The sequence below is a fragment of the Symphalangus syndactylus genome, chromosome 7 (genome assembly GCF_028878055.3).
Source record: "Symphalangus syndactylus isolate Jambi chromosome 7, NHGRI_mSymSyn1-v2.1_pri, whole genome shotgun sequence".
Taxonomy (NCBI): domain Eukaryota; kingdom Metazoa; phylum Chordata; class Mammalia; order Primates; family Hylobatidae; genus Symphalangus; species Symphalangus syndactylus.
Window position 1 is genome coordinate 67,127,623 of NC_072429.2, and position 19,591 is coordinate 67,147,213.

Consider the following 19,591-nt stretch of genomic DNA (forward strand, 5'->3'; position numbering starts at 1 on the left):
TATTCTACCTGATAAAAAAGATCCTAAAAAATACTTCTAACTAACGTCATGATAAATTAAATAATCTATTGGATGTTTTCCTTCTAATTACAATAAAAGCAAGGAAATCTGTTCTCACCACTTGCATTCAACATTGTTTTGAGAATCTCAAACGTTGTTTGAGAACTTAACAAAAGGCATAAGGTATAGAAAGTGAAGATTAAACTGTTTGTATTCATGTATAACATGACTTTCTATGAAATCCTAAAGAATACAAAAAAACCTTACTGGAATTAACAATAACTTAAGCAAGTTTAAAAGGTAGAAAATGACACATAAAAATTAACTCTATTTCTGTACACAGTTGGCCCTTGAGCAAGGCAAGGGTTATGGATGCTGACCTCCACATAGTCAAAAATTTACCTATAACTTTTGACTCCCCCAGAACTTAACTACCAATAACCGGCTGTTGGCCAGAAACATTATCGATAATATAAACAGGCTTTTAACATATATTTTGCATATTATACATACTATATTCTTACAATAAAGTAAGCCAGAGAAAATAAAATGTTATTAAGAAAATCCTCAGGAAGAGAAAATAAATTTACTGTTCATTAAGTGAAAGTGAATCATCATAAATGTTCTTCATCCTCATCAACTTCACATTGAGTAGGCTAAAGAGGAGGAGGAAAAGAGGGGTTGGTTTTATTGCCTCAAGGGTGGCAGAGTTAGAAGAAAATTCATGTACAAGTGGAGTTGCATGGTTCAAACCCATGTTGTTCAAGGGTCAACTGTACTAGCCACATTAAAATAGAAAATAAAATCTGCTGATAAGCTGATGCTCTACTTAAATATAACCAAGATCATTTAAAATTTATATAAGAAAACAAAATAACTAGAATACTTTGAAATTCTAAAAAGAAAACAAAAAAAAATTTGCTTGAACCATCACCCTTACTTTAAAAAACTTAAGGGGAAAAGGAAAATGTATTGTATTTACATATATTTTAATTATTTTTATTAGTTTTCTTCCTTTGTGATGTTTCAGGATTCCTTCTTTAACCATTTCCTCTCTGTTGAGAGAGATCTTTGTAGCCATTCCTTTAGTGACTTTTCTTATATTTCTTATACCTTATGATGTCTTGATTTTCTCTTGATTCCTGGAGTATATGTTTCACAGGTATAGAATTTTGGGTTGACAGTTTTTTTCCTTTCAGCAATTGAAAACTATTGTTTCACTTCCTTCTGGCCTTCATTGTTTCTGGTGAAAACTATGCTGTCATTTGGATTGTTTTCTTCCTATTGCTGTTATTCCTTTTTTGTTGCTTTTAAAGTATTCTTCTTTGTCTTTAGTCCTCAGAATTTGCTTGTGAAGTGATTGACATGAATTTGTTTGAGTTTATGCTTTTTGAGGTTTGCTCCATTTCCAGAATACATAAGTTCATACTTTTTGCAAAATTTTGAAAAATTTCAGCCATTTTTTTTTTAAATACTCTGAGTCTGACCTCTTTTTCTTCTCAGGGGACTCTGCTCAAATACATGTTAGAACTTCTGTCACATTTCCATGGGTCCCTGAGACTCTTCTTAATTTTTTCACTCCAATTTCCCTGTTTTTTTTTCAGAATGAGTAATTTTTATTGTTCTCTCTGCCTCAAGTTAACTGTTTATTTTCTCTGTCCCATCCATTGTGCTGTTGTGCCCAACCATTGAGTTTTTATTTCAATTATTGTATTGTTTAGTTCAATAATTTTGAATATTTTTTTTGGCTGAGGTATTCTATTTTCTCATTTGTTTCAATGGTGTTTGTAACTAATATATAGCAATTTTATGACTGCTATTTTAAAATTCATATTATATAATTCTAATATCTGTATCATTTCAGATTTGATATCTGTTAATTATTGCTTCTCATTCAAGGTGAGAATTTTCTTGTTTCTGCTGGTAATAGGTGGGAATTTTAGATCCCTACTAAGCCTTCACTGATACAGCCCTTGTTGTGGGGAGGAGGAGAGCCTCATTACTGCTCTCTGAGAGGTCTCAACTGACTCCATTGTTTGCAATGGCTTCTTTATCACTGGGCTGCACAGATTTGAATTTCAGACAACTAGATAATCTTCTCTGATACCACACAGAGGTGGAGTTTATGGGGGATTGTTGTTGGCCTTGCTCCATAGAGATGAAAGTCCTTGTTCCTATGTATGATTTCCCTAATACCACCTTGGCAGACAGAGCTGGAGAACATCAGTGCAGCCTGGTGAGGGAAGAAGTCTAAGTTTTCCATTTGGCCATTGCCATTGGAGATAGAAGGAGGACACATTTTTGTGTGTGTGGTATTTTGGTAGAGTAGAGCATTTATTTTGGAATAATTTATTTTCTTGTTAAGCTGCCTGCTTTTTTTCTAGAAAGAAAGGTTTTGATTGGGCTTATTGTCATTTCCAGGTTACTGGCTTCTCATGTAACCAATCTGGGATATTTGAGGCCAAAAATCCATCAGAGAACGTAGTTCTATGACATTCCCCAAATCCTAAAATGCCAAGCCAACCTGTCTTTCTCCCTGTTCCTTTCAGAGCCTTATGATATATTTTTTTAAAAGATAATAGTCAATAGTTTTTAATTTTTACTTAGTAAAAATAGTAGAGAAAAACAATTCTATCCCTACTTTCCAGAAGAAAGAATGGATATATCCTGGATATATTTTTGACAGAAAGCTAACATGATTTTTTAAAGTGATTGCATGTGGCCTCAATGAAAGAGTAGAGTAATGAGAGACTCCAGGGATTCTGCCTAATGCAGCTGGAAAGATGACATATCCATTTATTCTATTGGGATAGGAAACGTTGTGAAGGGAACTAATTTGGGGAATAATCAAGAGTTTAGTTTGCCTAACATGTTTAAGCTTATGTTTTAGTTAAACATGAAGTTTAATTAAAACTTCATGTTTAAGTTGAAAATGCCTACTGGACCTCCAACTGCAGATATTGTACAAATCGTTGCACTATCTCAATCTGGAGTGCAGGGAACAGCACAAAGTAAGATATAACCTGGAGCTAAGTCACTATCAAAGCCATGAGAATGGATGACATCTGAAAGAGCAAGTGCAAAAAGTAGAAGAAAAAGAATAACGTAAAGATCTAAGCTTTGCACCGTTAAAGTGCCTATAGATGGAAATGAAGAAAAGACTCAGCAGTGAAGACTGAGACAAAGTTGCTTAGAGATTGGAGGAAAAGAGGAATGTAGGGTACCCAAGAAGCCAGTAAGAAAATATATGTAGGAGAAAGGGGTGTCAGTGGTGTTGAAAACACAAGTAAAATTAGGAATGAGAAATATCCATTAAATTGAGCAATGTTGAAATAACTAGTGAAGTTGAAGAGAGAAATGTCAGTGGAGTAGTGGGGATGAATTACTGAATTTGGGGGATGATGGCAAAGAAACAGTCATTTCAATGGGTTTTCTCTGGAAGAGGAAGTAGAGAAATGCAGTGGATGCTGGAGGAGAATTTGGTGCCTAGAGAGTTTGGTTTTGTTTTGCTTTTGAAGGAGGGGAAATTATAGTTGCTTGGTTGGAATGATCAGAATGATCACTGGTCAGAATGATCTAGTGGAAAATGAGCATTTGATGATACAATCAAATAAAGTGGGAATCATCAAATGCAGTGGGAAATTGCTGGAACAATGTCTTTGAAGATGCAGGCAAGGGTGGAATTTAGTGTATGACTAGATGGTGACCTTAGATAGGAGGAAAGACAGATCATCTGTGGTTATGGAAAGGGAGAAAACACATAAGGTCACAAGTCCAGGAAGGTAGATATAAATGGCAGTTGGGCATTGTTTTCTCGGCTTCATTTTCTCAGTGAAGGAGGAAGCAAGGGCATCACCTCGGAGTGAGAATGGGAGAGATGTTATTGGATACTTAAGGAGAGAGAAGTTGATATGACATTGTCATCTAAGGGAGCAAGGGACTGAATGGACAAGAAAATGAAGCATGATGTGGTAGTTCATGAAAGGTGAGAAAAGCACACTCTTATTTATATCTTACATCAGCCTCTTGCAGGCAATTATATAACATCTCTGCTGTTAGAGGAGATTTAGAAGAAAAAAGAGAAGCAAGCCATGGAATATTATAACTAGGTGACATTTCATAAGTATAATTCTACATGCTAAGGAAGCAAATATGGCGTCTAGAGAAAGTAAAGTGTGAGGATCACATAGGTGCCTTTTGACAGACTGAAATAGAAGTCAGTTCTCTCCTATAAATCGCTAAGTCTCAGAATATACAGTCTACAGAGTAAGATAATGTGGCACATGCTTAATAACTAGTAGAAAAGTCAAGGAGTGTCAAAATTCTACATGTGCTCCTTATCGCAGATAAAGATGTTCCAACTTGTGTATATAAGCAATTGCTTTGATTTTATTGATGTCAGTTAGAAAAGTATATATCATGGAGGTTCAAACTGAAATTATACATATCTTTGAAGATAAATTTTTTATAAGTTACAATTATTTTACCAAATTTTCCAGTGGGTTTAAAACCACCTAGAAATTCTTCTTTAAAACACTTTTTCAAGTACAAGTAAAAATAAGTCCTCCTATACTATAGCAATTTATAGTGTTCAAAGTGCATTGAATATATTACTTTATGTGACATTTGAAGCAAAGACAGTGAATCATCGTCACAGTCACACAAGTGTTAAGCTATGGATAGAACAGAACAAGTATCTGCTTGAGTCCATTGTTCTAATGCAGGGTAATGGGATCCATGAATGGAGTTCAGCACGGCTATCACTCTATTACGGACAGATCTTAGCATTAAATCACATGGACTTCAAAGTCTTCATTTATGGAAAAAGGCAATGATACAGACAAATTAGCAAAATAATGATGTGATATGAATATAAGTAGTCATAAAATGTCTCAAATACACTTCAAATATTTTAAGTAATCTATCTAAAATATTCTGTAAATTACCAAGAACTAAGCATAATCAAATACAAGCCACAGTAATACCTCAAATTTCCAAGACTTAGCTGATCTGCAAACTCATATATTAATAATACTGTTGAAAACCATAAAGAAGAAAAATAAATCACCACTATTGTTTAATACATATTTCAAAATTTATGCTCTTAAGTAAGAAGGCCTTAAATTCTCACTCAGATTCTCACTTTTTGTGCTACACATTTAACATATTGGCTATGTGGATACAAGCCCAGTCTATAGGAAAGTAACAGACTTAGTGTTTTAGAATGGAATGAAGCAGGAGGAAATATAGAACCATTCCATGCATGTGCACATGTATAACTATGCTTATAACCTCCATGGCAATCCAGGAATATTTAGTGTGCAAGCAAATGATCCCACAAACCACAGATTATCACTGAGTGAATGCCCAGTGCAAAAACCAATATCCATACTGATGATTATACAAGTTTAATTGTACTTGGGACATTTTGTTTAAGATTGCACAGACTGCTGTCACAGATGAAGAGAGAAAAGATACAATCTAAAATAATTAACATGAAGATAAAAACATTGACATTGTAAAAATAAAAATATTAAGCTACAAAGAAAAGTGGATGGCCTATGTGGCTCAATATCTGAACACTCAGAACATTCTCCATTTTACTCTCTCACCATAATCACCCATCGTTATCATGTATCAAATCTCTTCAATGCCTAGATACATTAACAGCAATCCATTTATCAAATTTAAATTTCAATCATTGCCTTCTTAATGCTCTGAAAATTAAAATACTTATTTAAACTCCGGGCTTTGGTTACCCACATTTCATTTATAAATTTATTATTAATTTTTTTAAAAAGGTGGCTAGCTTACCCTGTTTCCACATATGTAGTAAAAATTAACAATATATATGATAGCGAGCATCATGCAAAATTATGTGGATTAAATACAAACATTTTAAGTTTTATATAATATACTGAAAGAGGAACTTTTACTGGCTTGGAGAGGAGAAAAACATATTTTTTTTAAACTAAAACTACTTGTGCTACTAAAACAACTGAGAAACTGTTTCATGGGAAGAGGATATTACAAATACATTGTTGACAAAAATGAGAAATTTTAACCAAAAATTTTACTCCTTGATCTATTATGGTAACATGTATAGGTATAAGTAAACATTTACATCAATTATGTTAACCTTATTTTTACATTATTTTCTATTTCATTTCACTTTCTAGTGTGTCCTGATTACTGATTTCCAGAACAATATAGATTTCAGCCTATTAGTTTATATTCAATTTCACTTAAGTATTACCTACTTAATGTAAATGCTTTTCTGCAGAAACAATATAAACATAAGACTATAGACTTTGGAATACCTCTAGGCTGCTTTACATTACTGCCATTTTCAGAACTCTTTGGTTTAAAGCAATAATAATGAAACTCCTTTGCATTTAAAGAACATTTGTTCACTCACGAAAAAATTTCTTTTAAGGTGAGAAGTTTTGTTTTCTAATTTTACACAGAAAGATTGTTTATGCAGCTCAAATTACTCATCCAGGATAATAATTTAAAGTTTTAGACAAAGTGAATTAGAGAAAGAAACAATTATCCAGATGAGTAATTCCTTTATTATTTTAGCAAACATATATGATCTCAAATAAGGTTGTGGGATTAAGATAAGCACACAAGAACAGTTTAGAAGCTGAAAGGAAGAAGAGAGTCATCTTTATTGTTAACCTCTAGTGGTCACCTAGGCAATGCAATCTCATTTAATTTTGCCACAGTGAACTACATATAGTAGGTGGTCTCTGTTTTTCCCTCATAGTAACAACGATTCAGAGAAAGCAAGAAGTCACACAGGTTCACAAAGTTGGCAAATGGGGAGACTGATATCAGAAGCCAGGCCTGTACACTTCAGATCTGATAGCTTGTCCACGAGCACACACACACATACGCACACACATGCACACACACGCAACTAATCTTGAGTCTAACACTCCTTTGAGTCAGATATACTTAAAATCCTTTTCCAAGACAACACACAATAAAACAATGAATAAAATAAACAAAAATAATGTCAAACGTGCAGCCAGAGTAATAAGAAAAGAAGAAAAATGTCTCGGTTGTCAGGAATGATGACGAAATATAAAGATTCACAGGTAAGAAGTCTGTACAAGTCAAGACCCAAAGGCAAACATTCAGGGCCACCACTGGAAGGACCCATGCAGGAGAGGAGACGCACCATTACCTGCATAGAAAACTCTCTTAGTGTGTCAGTATGAAAAACCATTCCTATCACCCAAAGGATTATAGTAAAAAAACTTGCCCATCTGGATGAAAGAATTGAAAACCAATTCTGAGATTTTGTGAATTGGCTCACAGGTGGATTTGTGATGAGTTGTCTCTACCTATGTGGCCTCATATCCCCAACTGAGAATTTAGTTTAAAGAATATCTGGGTTGCTAATAGTCCCTTCACCTGGAAGAACTAAATATAAATTCTGTCTTCATAACACATTGTAGAGCCAAACTGAGGGATACTTACAGAGTGCCAAGACCATGAGCCCACAGTGAGAAATCCCAGGGAGAAATAGAATTTAGTGAGTGCATCAGCAGCAGAACAAAGAACAGATAACAGAGTCAGATCTATACAGACTGCAGATCTTGCAATTACAGATACAGCATATAAATAGGATTGTCTAACAAGATTAATATTAATAGAAAGGAGATATCAAATGTATAATCGTGATGTAAAATACTATGAGGCAAATATAAAATAGGATAGAACTTCCAGAAGTGAAAACCATAATAGCCAGAGTCAGAAATTCAATAAATAGTTTAAATGATAGACTCAATGTAACCAAAGAGAGAGATAGTGAACTGAAAGGAAGATGGGAGGCATTGCGTTTAGCAGTCCACAGGGGGCAGACAAGTTCAAAATATGAAAAATCAAAAGAAAATGGAGAATCCCGGGAGTTGATCTAACATCCACCCAAATGTTACTGAAGGAAAGAACACAGATAATAGAGAGGAGGCTCTTCAAAGATAATGGCTAAAAATTCTTCAGAATTAAAGAAATACATAAATTTTCATATTCCAGTCTTGTGACTCTCAAACAAAGGAAATAAATCTTCAGATAGATACATCAGAGTGACACAGCAGATTACCATGGGGCATGGATGGGCATGGATTCTGAAATCTTCAACACTCAGAAAGAAGAGACAGTTTTCCTACAAAGAAAAAATAGATAGATGGCAGACTTTCTCAAACTCCAAAACTCAGTATGAAAGCTAAGGGATCAAAATATAACAAAATACATCAAACTGTCAACCTTTTTAAGGAAGAAGAAGGAAAAAAAAACAAATAAACAGTGTTAAGTTAATCTATCAATACCTATCAATCAATCATCTGTCTATATGTGTCATCCATCTATGCCTCTATGTATCTATTATCCATCTCTATCTATTATTAAGCTGCTGGTGGGCACATGATTGATCATAGCCCTCTTGAACTTTAAACTCAAATTTAATGTTATAAAAATTCATTTGTGTAAATAATGACATCTTTTTGCAAGTATGACAAATCTGTAAAATCATAAATGTGAGCAATGTAACTGATAAGCCAGTGGAACCAGGCACCATTGCTTTAATTAACTAATTTTAGTTTCCATCTTGATATCAGTCTATGACAAAATTGCATTGGTTCTAAATGGTCTAAGCTTTTTTGATCTCAATTCAACTTTCATTATATACCGCTCTAAAACCTGATTTTCCTACTTAAATTGTTCCCTTCATTGGTGGCACCACAACCCACCAATACACTTTGCACCCCACCTTACATCCTTCCCAACTGTATCCTGCAGGCAACATGTCCCATGACTAAACCATCCTTGATTATGGCATGCTTTTTAACAGTTTGGTAATTGGTAATTTTGCATACACTTTTTGTCTGCTTTAAATGCTACTTACATATGTCTTGCAAAATTACATATATCCTGCAAAATTCTACCTGCTATTTAAGAGGTGGGACTTTAGTCACATCCTCTGGAAAGCAGTTCCTTACCTAGACCTCTGTACTCTGTGTATCACCATGTCTATACACACCCACATTGTATCATGTGTCATGTTAATAAAGATATTATTTGTTGAGCTCCTACTATGTGCCAAAGACTGTATTCTCTTTTATTTGCATTCACTTATTTCATCTTCACAATTACCCAATAAGATAGATAGTATTATATTCATTTAGAAGTGAAAAACATCATAATAAGAATCAGAAATTCAATAGTTTAAATAATGGACTCAATCTGTCAGAGAAAGAGTTATGAACTGAAAAGAAGACAAAAGGAGTCACCTTTAGTGCCTCATAGAAAGACAAATAGTACAAAATGTAAGAAAAACTAAGTATTAAAGAGTTGTCAATAAATTTGCTTTATATGTGTAAAGAAAATCTCATATTAAAATTATTTTAAAGGTGAAATAAAACACGATGCACAATAACAAGTGGCTTTAACAGTGCTAGGTTTAACAAAACACGTTAAGATAAATATCCTTAATATGCATCTTATACTTAGCAATGTATTTCACAAAAAAAATTAACTCTGTTAATAAGGTATCCTACTGTGGGTGCCATTGTTCTTGTGGTAAATATTATCATTCAACACCAACACCTCCAACTGCATCTGTTCTGTCTATCCTGATCAAAGGAGACACAGGCAGTAGTCCCTGGGGACTGCTGCCCAGACTATGGAACCCGCGATGGTGTTGCCACGGGCTGACTACAACTGTGACCAACTTGGGCTAATCCCACTGTGGCCACCACCAGGGGATCTGGTGACAATGTTTTCACTCGAGACATAATCTTTTCTTCCAGGGCTGCCATATCTGGAATGGCACAAGCCCTGGGAAATTAGGAACGTAAATGTCCCTAGTGGTGATTATTGACTGGCAAAAATGAAACATCACACAAGAAATAGAGAGAACGGGTTTCCAGCACTGTCTTTTCAATTTAACAATCTCTAACAATAAAAGACAGGGACACTCTAGGTTTCCAGAGCAGGAGAAGACCTTTGTATTATCTTTCTGTTATAAAATCACAACTCTCTAAACAGTACTTGCCCATCTGCAAGTATTTTTCTACTCCTGAAAAATGTTTCCCTTCTTCCTGCCGGTTTTTTTTTGTTTTTTTTTTTGAGATGGAGACTTGCTCTGTCACCCAGGCTGGAGTGCAGTGGAGCAATCTCGGCTCACTGCAAGCTCCGCCTCCCAGGTTCATGCCATTCTCCTGCCTCAGCCTCCTGAGTAGCGGGGACTACAGGCGCCTGCCACCACGCCTGAAACCGCCTTTTAGTAGAGAAGGGGTTTCACCGTGTTAGCCAGGATGGCCTCCATCTCCTGACCTCGTGATCCGGCCGTCTCGGCCTCCCAAAGTGCTGGGATTACAGGCATGAGCCACCGCGCCCGGCCTTCCTTTTCTTAATCTTATTTGCACACATTGGGAATGTCTGTCTACCCAAAAAGGCCAAACAAGGAGAAATGCAAACATAAAATACTTCTGATTGAAAAATTTATAAACATACAATCAAATGTAAAAACGGGATTAAACTGATAGCTTCTTTATCAATATTAATAACCAATGACCACCTTTACCTCTAAAACATTTTGAAAAATCAGTTGTATTTACTTAGAATGGGTCAAATTTTATAGACTACAACGTAAGTGTCTATCAACAGATGAATGGATAAAGCATATATATACACAGTTGACTATAATGCAGCCAGAGGAAAGAAGGAAACCCTTCCATTTGTGATAACATGAATGAACAGAGGGCATTATGCTTAGTGAAATAAGTCAGGCACAAAGAGACAAATGCTGTATGACCTTGCACATGCATAATCTAAAAAAGTCTAATTCACAGAAATAGAAAGTAGAATGGTGGCTTCCAGGGTCTGGGGAGTGGAAGAATAGAAGGTGCTGATAAAAAGGTACAAACTTTCAGTTATAAAATGAACAAGATCTCAGGGTCTAACGTATAGCAGGGGAGGTGATAGATGTGTTAAGTTACTGTAATAATCATTACACAATGTGTATATGTATCTATCAAGTCATCATATTATACACCTTGAATATATATATTCTTTGTCAATTCAATATTTTTAAATAAAAGAGGAATGCAATCTCATTAAAATAAGCAAATAAATGATTGCATCAGTTTACAAGAGGTTTTTTTAAAAGTTTAAAAAATATGTGGCTCAGCCGGGCACGGTGGCTCACGCTTGTAATCCCAGCACTTTGGGAGGCCGAGGCGGGCGGATCACGAGGTCAGGAGATCGAGACCACGGTGAAACCTTGTCTCTACTAAAAATACAAAAAATTAGCCGGGCGTGGTGGTGGGCGCCTGTAGTCCCAGCTACTCGGAGAGGCTGAGGCAGGAGAATGGCGTGAACCCGGGAGGCAGAGCTTGCAGTGAGCCGAGATTGCGCCACTGCACTCCAGCCTGGGTGACAGAGTGAGACTCCGTCTCAAAAAAAAAAAAAAAAAAAAATGTGGCTCACGCCTGTAATCCCAGCACTTTGGAAGGCAGAGGTGGGCGAATCACAAGGTCAGGAGATCGAGACCATCCTGGCTAACACGGTGAAACCCTGTCTCTACTAAAAATACAAAAAACTAGTCAGGCGTAGTGGCGGGTGCCTGTAGTCCCAGCTACTAGGGAGGCTGAGGCAGGAGAATGGCGTGAACCCGGGAGGTGGAGCTTGCAGTGAGCCGAGATTGCGCCACTGCACTCCAGCCTGGGCTACAGTGCCAGACTCCATCTCAAAAAAAAAAATAGATAAAAAAAAAAAAAAAAAAAAAAATATATATATATATATATATAGACAGTGTGTACTTTGTGCATGTGTGTGTACACAGACTCTAATCTCCATGTTGACAGATTTCAGTGAGTAGCTCTGTGATGTGGGAAAAAGAAAAAGCAACCTTCCTATCTAGGCCTGCACACACCATCCCTCCCAGATGACCTATTAAGAATCTATCCGTAATAAGTGCACTAGTTTAGATACATTCTCTCTCTGGATCACATTTTCACAGATAATGAACCTCAAGAAGCCACATCCTACATCATGTCACACCCATGTGGAAGCCAGTACAAATTCCAAGGTTAATAGTAGATATTAGTTCTCTTAATGTTATCTTCAGGAAATTGTGGTTTCACTCGTGGGATTGCTAATTGCGTGTTTTATTCCACAAGGAAACTGGAAGAAGTTGTTTTGTTGATTTTAAAGTCTAATGGTGCCCATTACACTGAGGTACTGATTGTACTGATGCTATTTATCCGATAGTTCTGCCATGTTTGGAATTTAAGCTCCATGATTCTTCATGGTTTTCCTATCTTTTTACTAGCAACACCTTTGAAACTGGTGTCTCTATGGGGAAATAGATAGCCATCTTGTATTGATTTTACCCTCATTTACCTTTTAAAAATATTTCATCAATATTTAAAACTAGCACAGGCTAAATTTAATTTTCCTTCAGGGCCCATTGAAGCGTATACTATCATGAGAACAGCCACAGACATCTCTGACTTAGAGTGGTAAACCATTCAGAAGGATGACAGAAACTGAATGTTGGATTTCAGCTCCCCTGGAGCACCAGAGGAAGATGATTACTTTCTTGTATGTTAACTGAAGCTTTAACACATCTATCTGACAACTGCCATGCATCATTCTGATCCAGTCACTCTACTATCTGCATCTAAAGATCTTGAATAATTGCTGCCAACGTTTTGATACTATTTTTAAATGATCACAGATGAAACAGGTTTTATCTGATATGAACTCAATGCTAAAACTTCAACTGTATAATCTCTGAATAGATCACAGAATATTCCTCAAAAGTAGCTAATAAAAGGCACTGGGGGAAAGCAGTATTTTGCTGATACAAGTCACAGTAAATGCATTGGATATTTCAGTTTTAACTCTCTAGTTGTCTCTTGTAGGTGAAAATGTTGACACATGTTTCTAAATGATCAATATTTTATAGGATTTTCTGCATAACTAGAATTAGAGTCAGATGTGCTAAATATGTCAAGAGTGTTTTTTCTCTGCGCCACTTCCTGAAGCCTCTGTGGAGCTACTTGACTTCTACTAGAAACTCCCAGACCCACTAATCAGGGAGTGATGAGCAGGTTGAAGCCCCATTTGATGGGGGTTATTGTTAAGTCACCTTCATTAGAAACTCACCCTGATAAAGCCCTGGAGCTCAGCTACAGGTTCATCAGCCTGTGGTTTTCTGGTGCTGACCCTGTATTACCTGTTCCTATAGTTTCCTCTCCTAATTCTAGAGGTTTTGTGAAGCAAAGTCTTTTCCCAGGGGTCCCTTTACTATCCAAATCCTATATCCTGCCCTCTCACAGTGGCTGCCCTTACATACTTACCATGAATTCTCAATTCTGGTTTCTGCAACTGAGCTATGCCCTACAATATGTCCAGGAATTCAGAGCAAGGAGTTAAGAGGGTCACTTGGCATGATGCCTGGGTTTTGACCCATCTGCCAATCCTTGATTTTCAGATACCAACATTTTGCCTGACTGGAGCTTCTCCAAATGCTCAGTGCTGTGCCCTCTCCCTCAGAGTGAGCCTTTTACCTGGGCTCACATCCCATTGTTTATCCTTCATGGTCAGTAGGTTAATGTTGGGGCTGATGGCACCCTCTCCTGCCTTTGGTGCAGATACAGAGAAATTGTCAGGCCTACCACTAACTCCCTATCCCAGACCTTGTCCCACTGCCACCCCTGAGTCCCAGTCCACAAGGGCTTTTGGAACCACTTTTGCACAATTATAACAATGAGAGAAATCTAGCATAACTGACTGCCTAGTGCTTCTAACCTCACAAGCTAACTACCCTTGCTTATTTCTGTGCATAAGCCAAAATAACTATGGAAGGGATTTACTTTATAATTTAATGGAAAAATTTAGTTTATAGTTTAACTTTAAAGCAAGGATGATAATAGTCACTTCCCAAAGTTAAGCTTTTCCCTATTGGGGACTGAAACTGCCTTTGTAAAACTAATGAAAGGCCATGAGATTATAATTATGCTAGGGACCTGAATGCTGCTAAGATATAGGCATAAACAGCACCTAGGCATTGTTTCCTAGCTTGCTTTTTATAATTGCTTACCGCTCAGGATTCACATAGCCAGTGGTCCGAAGATTTGTAACTTCCCCAGTTGCCCCTCTAGATAACACTGCTATTGTGAAACCTCAGCCTGGTCTTTGAGATATTTTTCAGACTTTGCATTCTAGTAAACCAGCTAATGCCACCCAGACCAGTGACTCCACCCAGGAGCTAACTAAATGCCTGAAGACAGTTTTGGCAGCACTGTGATTTAGGCCCTGATCCAACCAGTCATTAGAACCCATTCCCTAGCTGCCTGCCCACCAAACTATCCTTAAAACCCTAGTCTTCAAATCTCCAGGCAGAGAGATTTGAGAAATATCTCCTGTCCTCTTTGCTTCACTGCCTTGCAAGTATTAAACTCTTCATCTAATGCAATACTGGCTGTCTCATTGTATTGGCTTTTTCTGTGAAGTGGGCGTGAAGAGCTTGACTGAACTGTAACACTTTCTTTCAGCCTCAGCAAGGCAGGTCAAAAGTGTCAGTCAAAGACAATCCACGAAGCAGCTTTCAGCTAATGTGATAGACCTGAAAATACAAACAACTTCCTCCCTATTGTGGGGTTGGAGAAAAAACTACAACATTCTATAATCCTCAGGATTTTTCAGCAAACTGGAGCTTCATTTTTCCCCCTCATGAGTAAACTGCCTGATAGCATCTTGTTTTCAGCCCCCTGCCCTTGACTGTCCTATTTTCCACCCAGGCCTTCAGAGCATTGTTTCCCGATAACAAAATAGCATCCTTGCCTATGGTTCTTCAGACTAACATCTGCCTTTCCTTAGAACATTCTCCTAACCTTTCCACTCACTTAAGCAGACTGAGAGTTAACACTCTATTTGTTGTAATACTCAGATGAGACTTTCTGCTCTCCAAAGTTGGATGTTTATCTGTGCCTTAATCTCTTACTGTTTCAAATTCATCTCATAATTAGCTGATAAGAGAGGTGATACCTGTCCATAAAGCACATGGACTATGTATTGTGGCAATACAACACAAACAGTGCACTTGAAGGGTCAAGTTTAAAGACGGTATCTTTTAATACAGAGGTGTCTGCGGGCCTTTACCAGTGGGAGGTTTTAAAAAACAGACAAAGGGAGTTTTCCCAAAGAATATCTGGCTATCTGAAAGTACAGTGTGCTACTTTCTCTGTTGTAGATTGGCTTTCCTCAGATGCAGACCTAGAAGATAGAATTCCTTCCTGGGACAGGGATCCCAGGAAGTACTTTCAGGTAAGAAAAGCGAGCTATAGAGCAGAAGAAAAAAAATTAAAAAGCACACATGATCATCTCAATTGATTCAGAAAAAGCATTTGACAAATTTCAATACCTTCCGATGATAAAATTCAACACTGCCTCAATACTCAGCCAACTAGGAATAGTAGACAACTACCTCATCATAACAAAGGCAGTATATGAAAAACCCAGAGCAAATATCATACCATAAATGAAACTTTTCCTTTAAGATCTGGAATAAGAAAAAAAATGCCTGCTTTTACCACTTTTATTCAGCATAGTATTGGAAATCTTAACGAGAGTAATAAGGCACGAAAAAGAAATAAAAGTCATCCAAATTTGAAAGGAATAAGTAAACTTATCTTGGATCACAGATGACATAATCTTACACGTAGAAAATCATAAACATTCCGCAATAAACTATTAGAACTAATAAATTCAGCAAAGTAGCAGAATACAAAATCAAAATTTAAAAATCCATTACATTTCTATGCACTAACAATAAATAATCCAAAAGTAAACTAAGAAAATAAATTTTAACAAGACTATCAAAAATTATCAAGTACTAAGAGTTTAACTTAAGCAAGGGGTTGAAAGACTTGTACACTGAAAACAACGAAACATTGCTAAAAGAACTCAAAGTACACATAAATAAACGGAAAGATGCTATGTTCATCTATCAGAAAACTGACTATTATTAAGATGTCCATACTACTAAAAGTGATCTACAGATTCAACATGATCCTTATAAAAACTGCAATGATATTTTGTCAAGAAATAGAAAAATTCATTCTAAAATTTATTTGAGATCTTAAGAAACCCAAATTAGCTGATTTCAAAATTCGCTATAAAGCTACAGTAAAAACAAACAAACAAAAGGCACAACTGTGCATTACTGGCATAAAGACAAATATATAGACTAATAAACTAGAATAGAGAGGCCACAAATACCCCCTTATGTATACGGTACATGATTTTGAACTGGATATCCAAATGCTAAAGAATGAAGTTAGATCTTTACCTAATGCCATGTACAGAAATTAACTTAAAATATAACCAAACCTACAAGTAAGAGCAAAAATTGTAAACTCTTAGAAGAAAATATAGTGGAAAAGATTCATGACACTGAATTTGGCAATTATTTATTGGAGATGGTACAAAAGGTACAACCAATGGAAGAAAAAATTGGCAGGATTTTATTAAAATTAAAAACTTTTGTGCATCAAAAATACTAATAGAGTAAAAAGGCAATCTGCAATTTGGGAGAAAATATTGCAAATCACATACCTGATAAGGGACTAGTATCTAAAATACATTAAGAACTCCTGCAACTCAGCTCCAAAAACAAACAATCCAATTCAAAAATAGACAAAGGATATGAATAGACATTTATCCAAAGAAGATGCACAAGTAGACAATAAGCACATAAAATGATGCTCTACATTATTAATTGATAGAAGAATGCAAATGAAAACCACAGTGAGATTCAACCTCACACTTATTTATATAGCTATTATCAAAAACACAGAAAACAACAGGCTTGGCATGAATGTGGAGAAATTGGAACCCTTGTATTTTGCTTGTTGAAATGGAAAATGGTACAACTACTGTGGAAAAGAGTACGGCAGTTTCTTAAAAAGCTGAACAAAGAATTACTATTTTATCCAGCAATTTCACTTCTGGGTATATACACCAAATAATTGAAAGTGGTGACTCAAACGTATTTGTACACCCATGGTCCTAGAGGCATTTTTCAAAAAGCCAAGGTGGAAACAACCTCAATGTTCACTACCGAGTGAGTAGATAAACAAAAGGTGGTATAGATACACAATGGAATATTCAGCCTTTGAAAGGAATGAAATTCTGATATATGCTTCAACATGGATGAACCTTAAAGACATTATGATTATTGAAATAAGTCATCCACAAATGGTCAGATATTGTATGATTCCACCTACAAGATTTACCCAGAATAGTCAAATGTAGAGGCAGAAAGTAGAACAGTGGTTACCAGAGGTTAAGAGGAGGAGAGCATGGAGAGTTACTGTTTAATGCGTACAGAGTTTCAGTATGGCATGATGAAAATTCTGGCAATGAATAGTGGTGATAGTTACACAACAAAGTGAATGCACGAAATGCTACTGAACTTTATGCTTAAAAATAGTTAAGATGGTACATTTTATATTATGTATATTTTACCACAGTTAAAAAAAAAAACGTAACTGACCATATAAGAGTGGGTCTATTTTTGGACTCTTTAGAATGTTCCATTGATTGATATGCCTGAATTTATTACAGCATTACATTGTATTTATTATTAGAATCTTATAGTAAGCTCTGAAATCAGGTAGAATAAACACTCCAATTTTGTTCTTTTTATTCAAGATTATTCTGGTTATTGTAAGTCCTTTATATTTCCATGTAAATTTTGGAATCAACTTGTACATATCCACAAAAATATTTTGGAGTTTTGACTGGTTTGGAATATTTAGAAAGATGTGACAGCTTATCAATACTTAGCTTTTAATTTATGATCATGTTATATTTCTCCATTTATTTGTTTATATCTTTTAATTTCCTTCACCATGGTTTTTATAGTTTTCAGGATAGAGATCATATACATCTTTTGTTAAATATGTTCCTAAGTATATTGTCTTTCTGACTTACTGTGGATTGCATTTTTATTTCATTTCTAGTTGCTTGTAGGTAGTTTTAGAAACACAATTAACTTGGGCTATTGTCCTTATTCCCAGCAACCTTGCTAAATTTTAGTGTTATTCTATCCTTTGTAGAATTCTTAAGGTTTTCTATGCATATCATCATGAAATCTACAAGTAAAGCCATTTTGCCACTTCCTCTATAATTTTTGTTCTTTATATATAATTTGTGACTTGCTGTAGGAGCATGGTGAACAACATTGATTAGTAAGCAAGGTATTATCCTTGACTTGCTTTCAATCTCAGAGAAAATGTTCAATGTTAACTAACATATTAGTGAGAGGCTTTAATTAGATGACAGTTGTCAGATTAAGAAAATTCTTTTCTGTTCATATCTTGCTAAAGTGTTTTGTAAAAATGGGTGTTGAATTTTGTCAAATGCTTTTTTGAATTTGTTGACAATGCCATAAGATGTTTCTCCTTAATTCTCTTCGTTATTCCTAGCACTCTGAGCTTTATTAATATGCACAATTATCTTTTAAGAAGAGAATAGGTCTATGTGTATCAGCTATTATTGACTGTGAAGTTTAAAATCAATAATATTATTTCAGTATCGAAGTAGTAAATTTTACTGATTTTATTCTTTGATCTGGGACCAGTGTGATATATTTATTCTAGAGGGTTATATGACTCACGTCACTTCTCTATTATTAACCAAAGGGAAGAAAGGACAACCCCATGGGAACAGTTTAATCACCTTGACATCCAGGTCCATGATTCAGAGTGATTTAAATGGTCTGTGACAAAAGAATAGTTAACAGTCTGCAAAATGTCCATTATCTTTAGCGGGCAAAGGCCTATTGATTTAGGGCCTTGTGTGACTCCCACAGGGTGTTAGTAAGAAGTGATGTGAGAACTCAAGTTCAGCATTATTGACCACCAACTAAACACTCCAAGGTAAGTCTGTTAATAAGGCACAAATTAAATCTCCATACTAAATACCTGCAGATGTTTGGGGAAAGCAGGGAGCAGACTACATGCTACTGTCTATAATTTTCTTCTGAGATCACATGTGGCAACATTGTTAAAAAGAAGCCTTTAATAGCCTTATTATACAATGAATGATAAACTCCAGAACTTGTTTTATGATAATGTCTTTTAGCAGAATAAAATCTAATCTCATCTAAGGATGTCTTCCACAGCTATGCTGCCTCGACATGAGTAAGTACAGCAATAAGTTTTGCATTGTAATTTATGGCTCTTTCTGAAGCTAGATTAGGAGCAGTGTAATGTTTCAACGGGTTGGAGCATTGGAGAAAAGAATTTGCTACAGCACTTGGGCATAATTCTATTAGGGAGGCCCACAGAATCATTTAGACACTATCCCAGGGGAACATCACTCATGCTGAGTTCAGTGACCGCTGCGTAACGTCTCCTGCTTCAATGATGCTGAAGGATGGGCCCCACCCTGGCACCACTCTCAATAGTCCCAGGTCATGAAAGATAAGACCAGAGCAAAGGACATCACCATGCACGGTTCTCAATTAATTCTCTATGTAAAAAGGTAGAATAATCAGAAAATACAGTCT

The 19,591-nt window shown here is 36.0% G+C and overlaps 1 protein-coding gene across 7 annotated transcripts in view; it reads right to left on the bottom strand.

Moving 5' to 3' along the window:
• Positions 1 to 19,591, bottom strand: part of SNTG1 (syntrophin gamma 1) — an 870,442-nt gene that overhangs the window by 363,205 nt on the left and 487,646 nt on the right. The gene's annotated exons all lie outside the window — the stretch shown is intronic.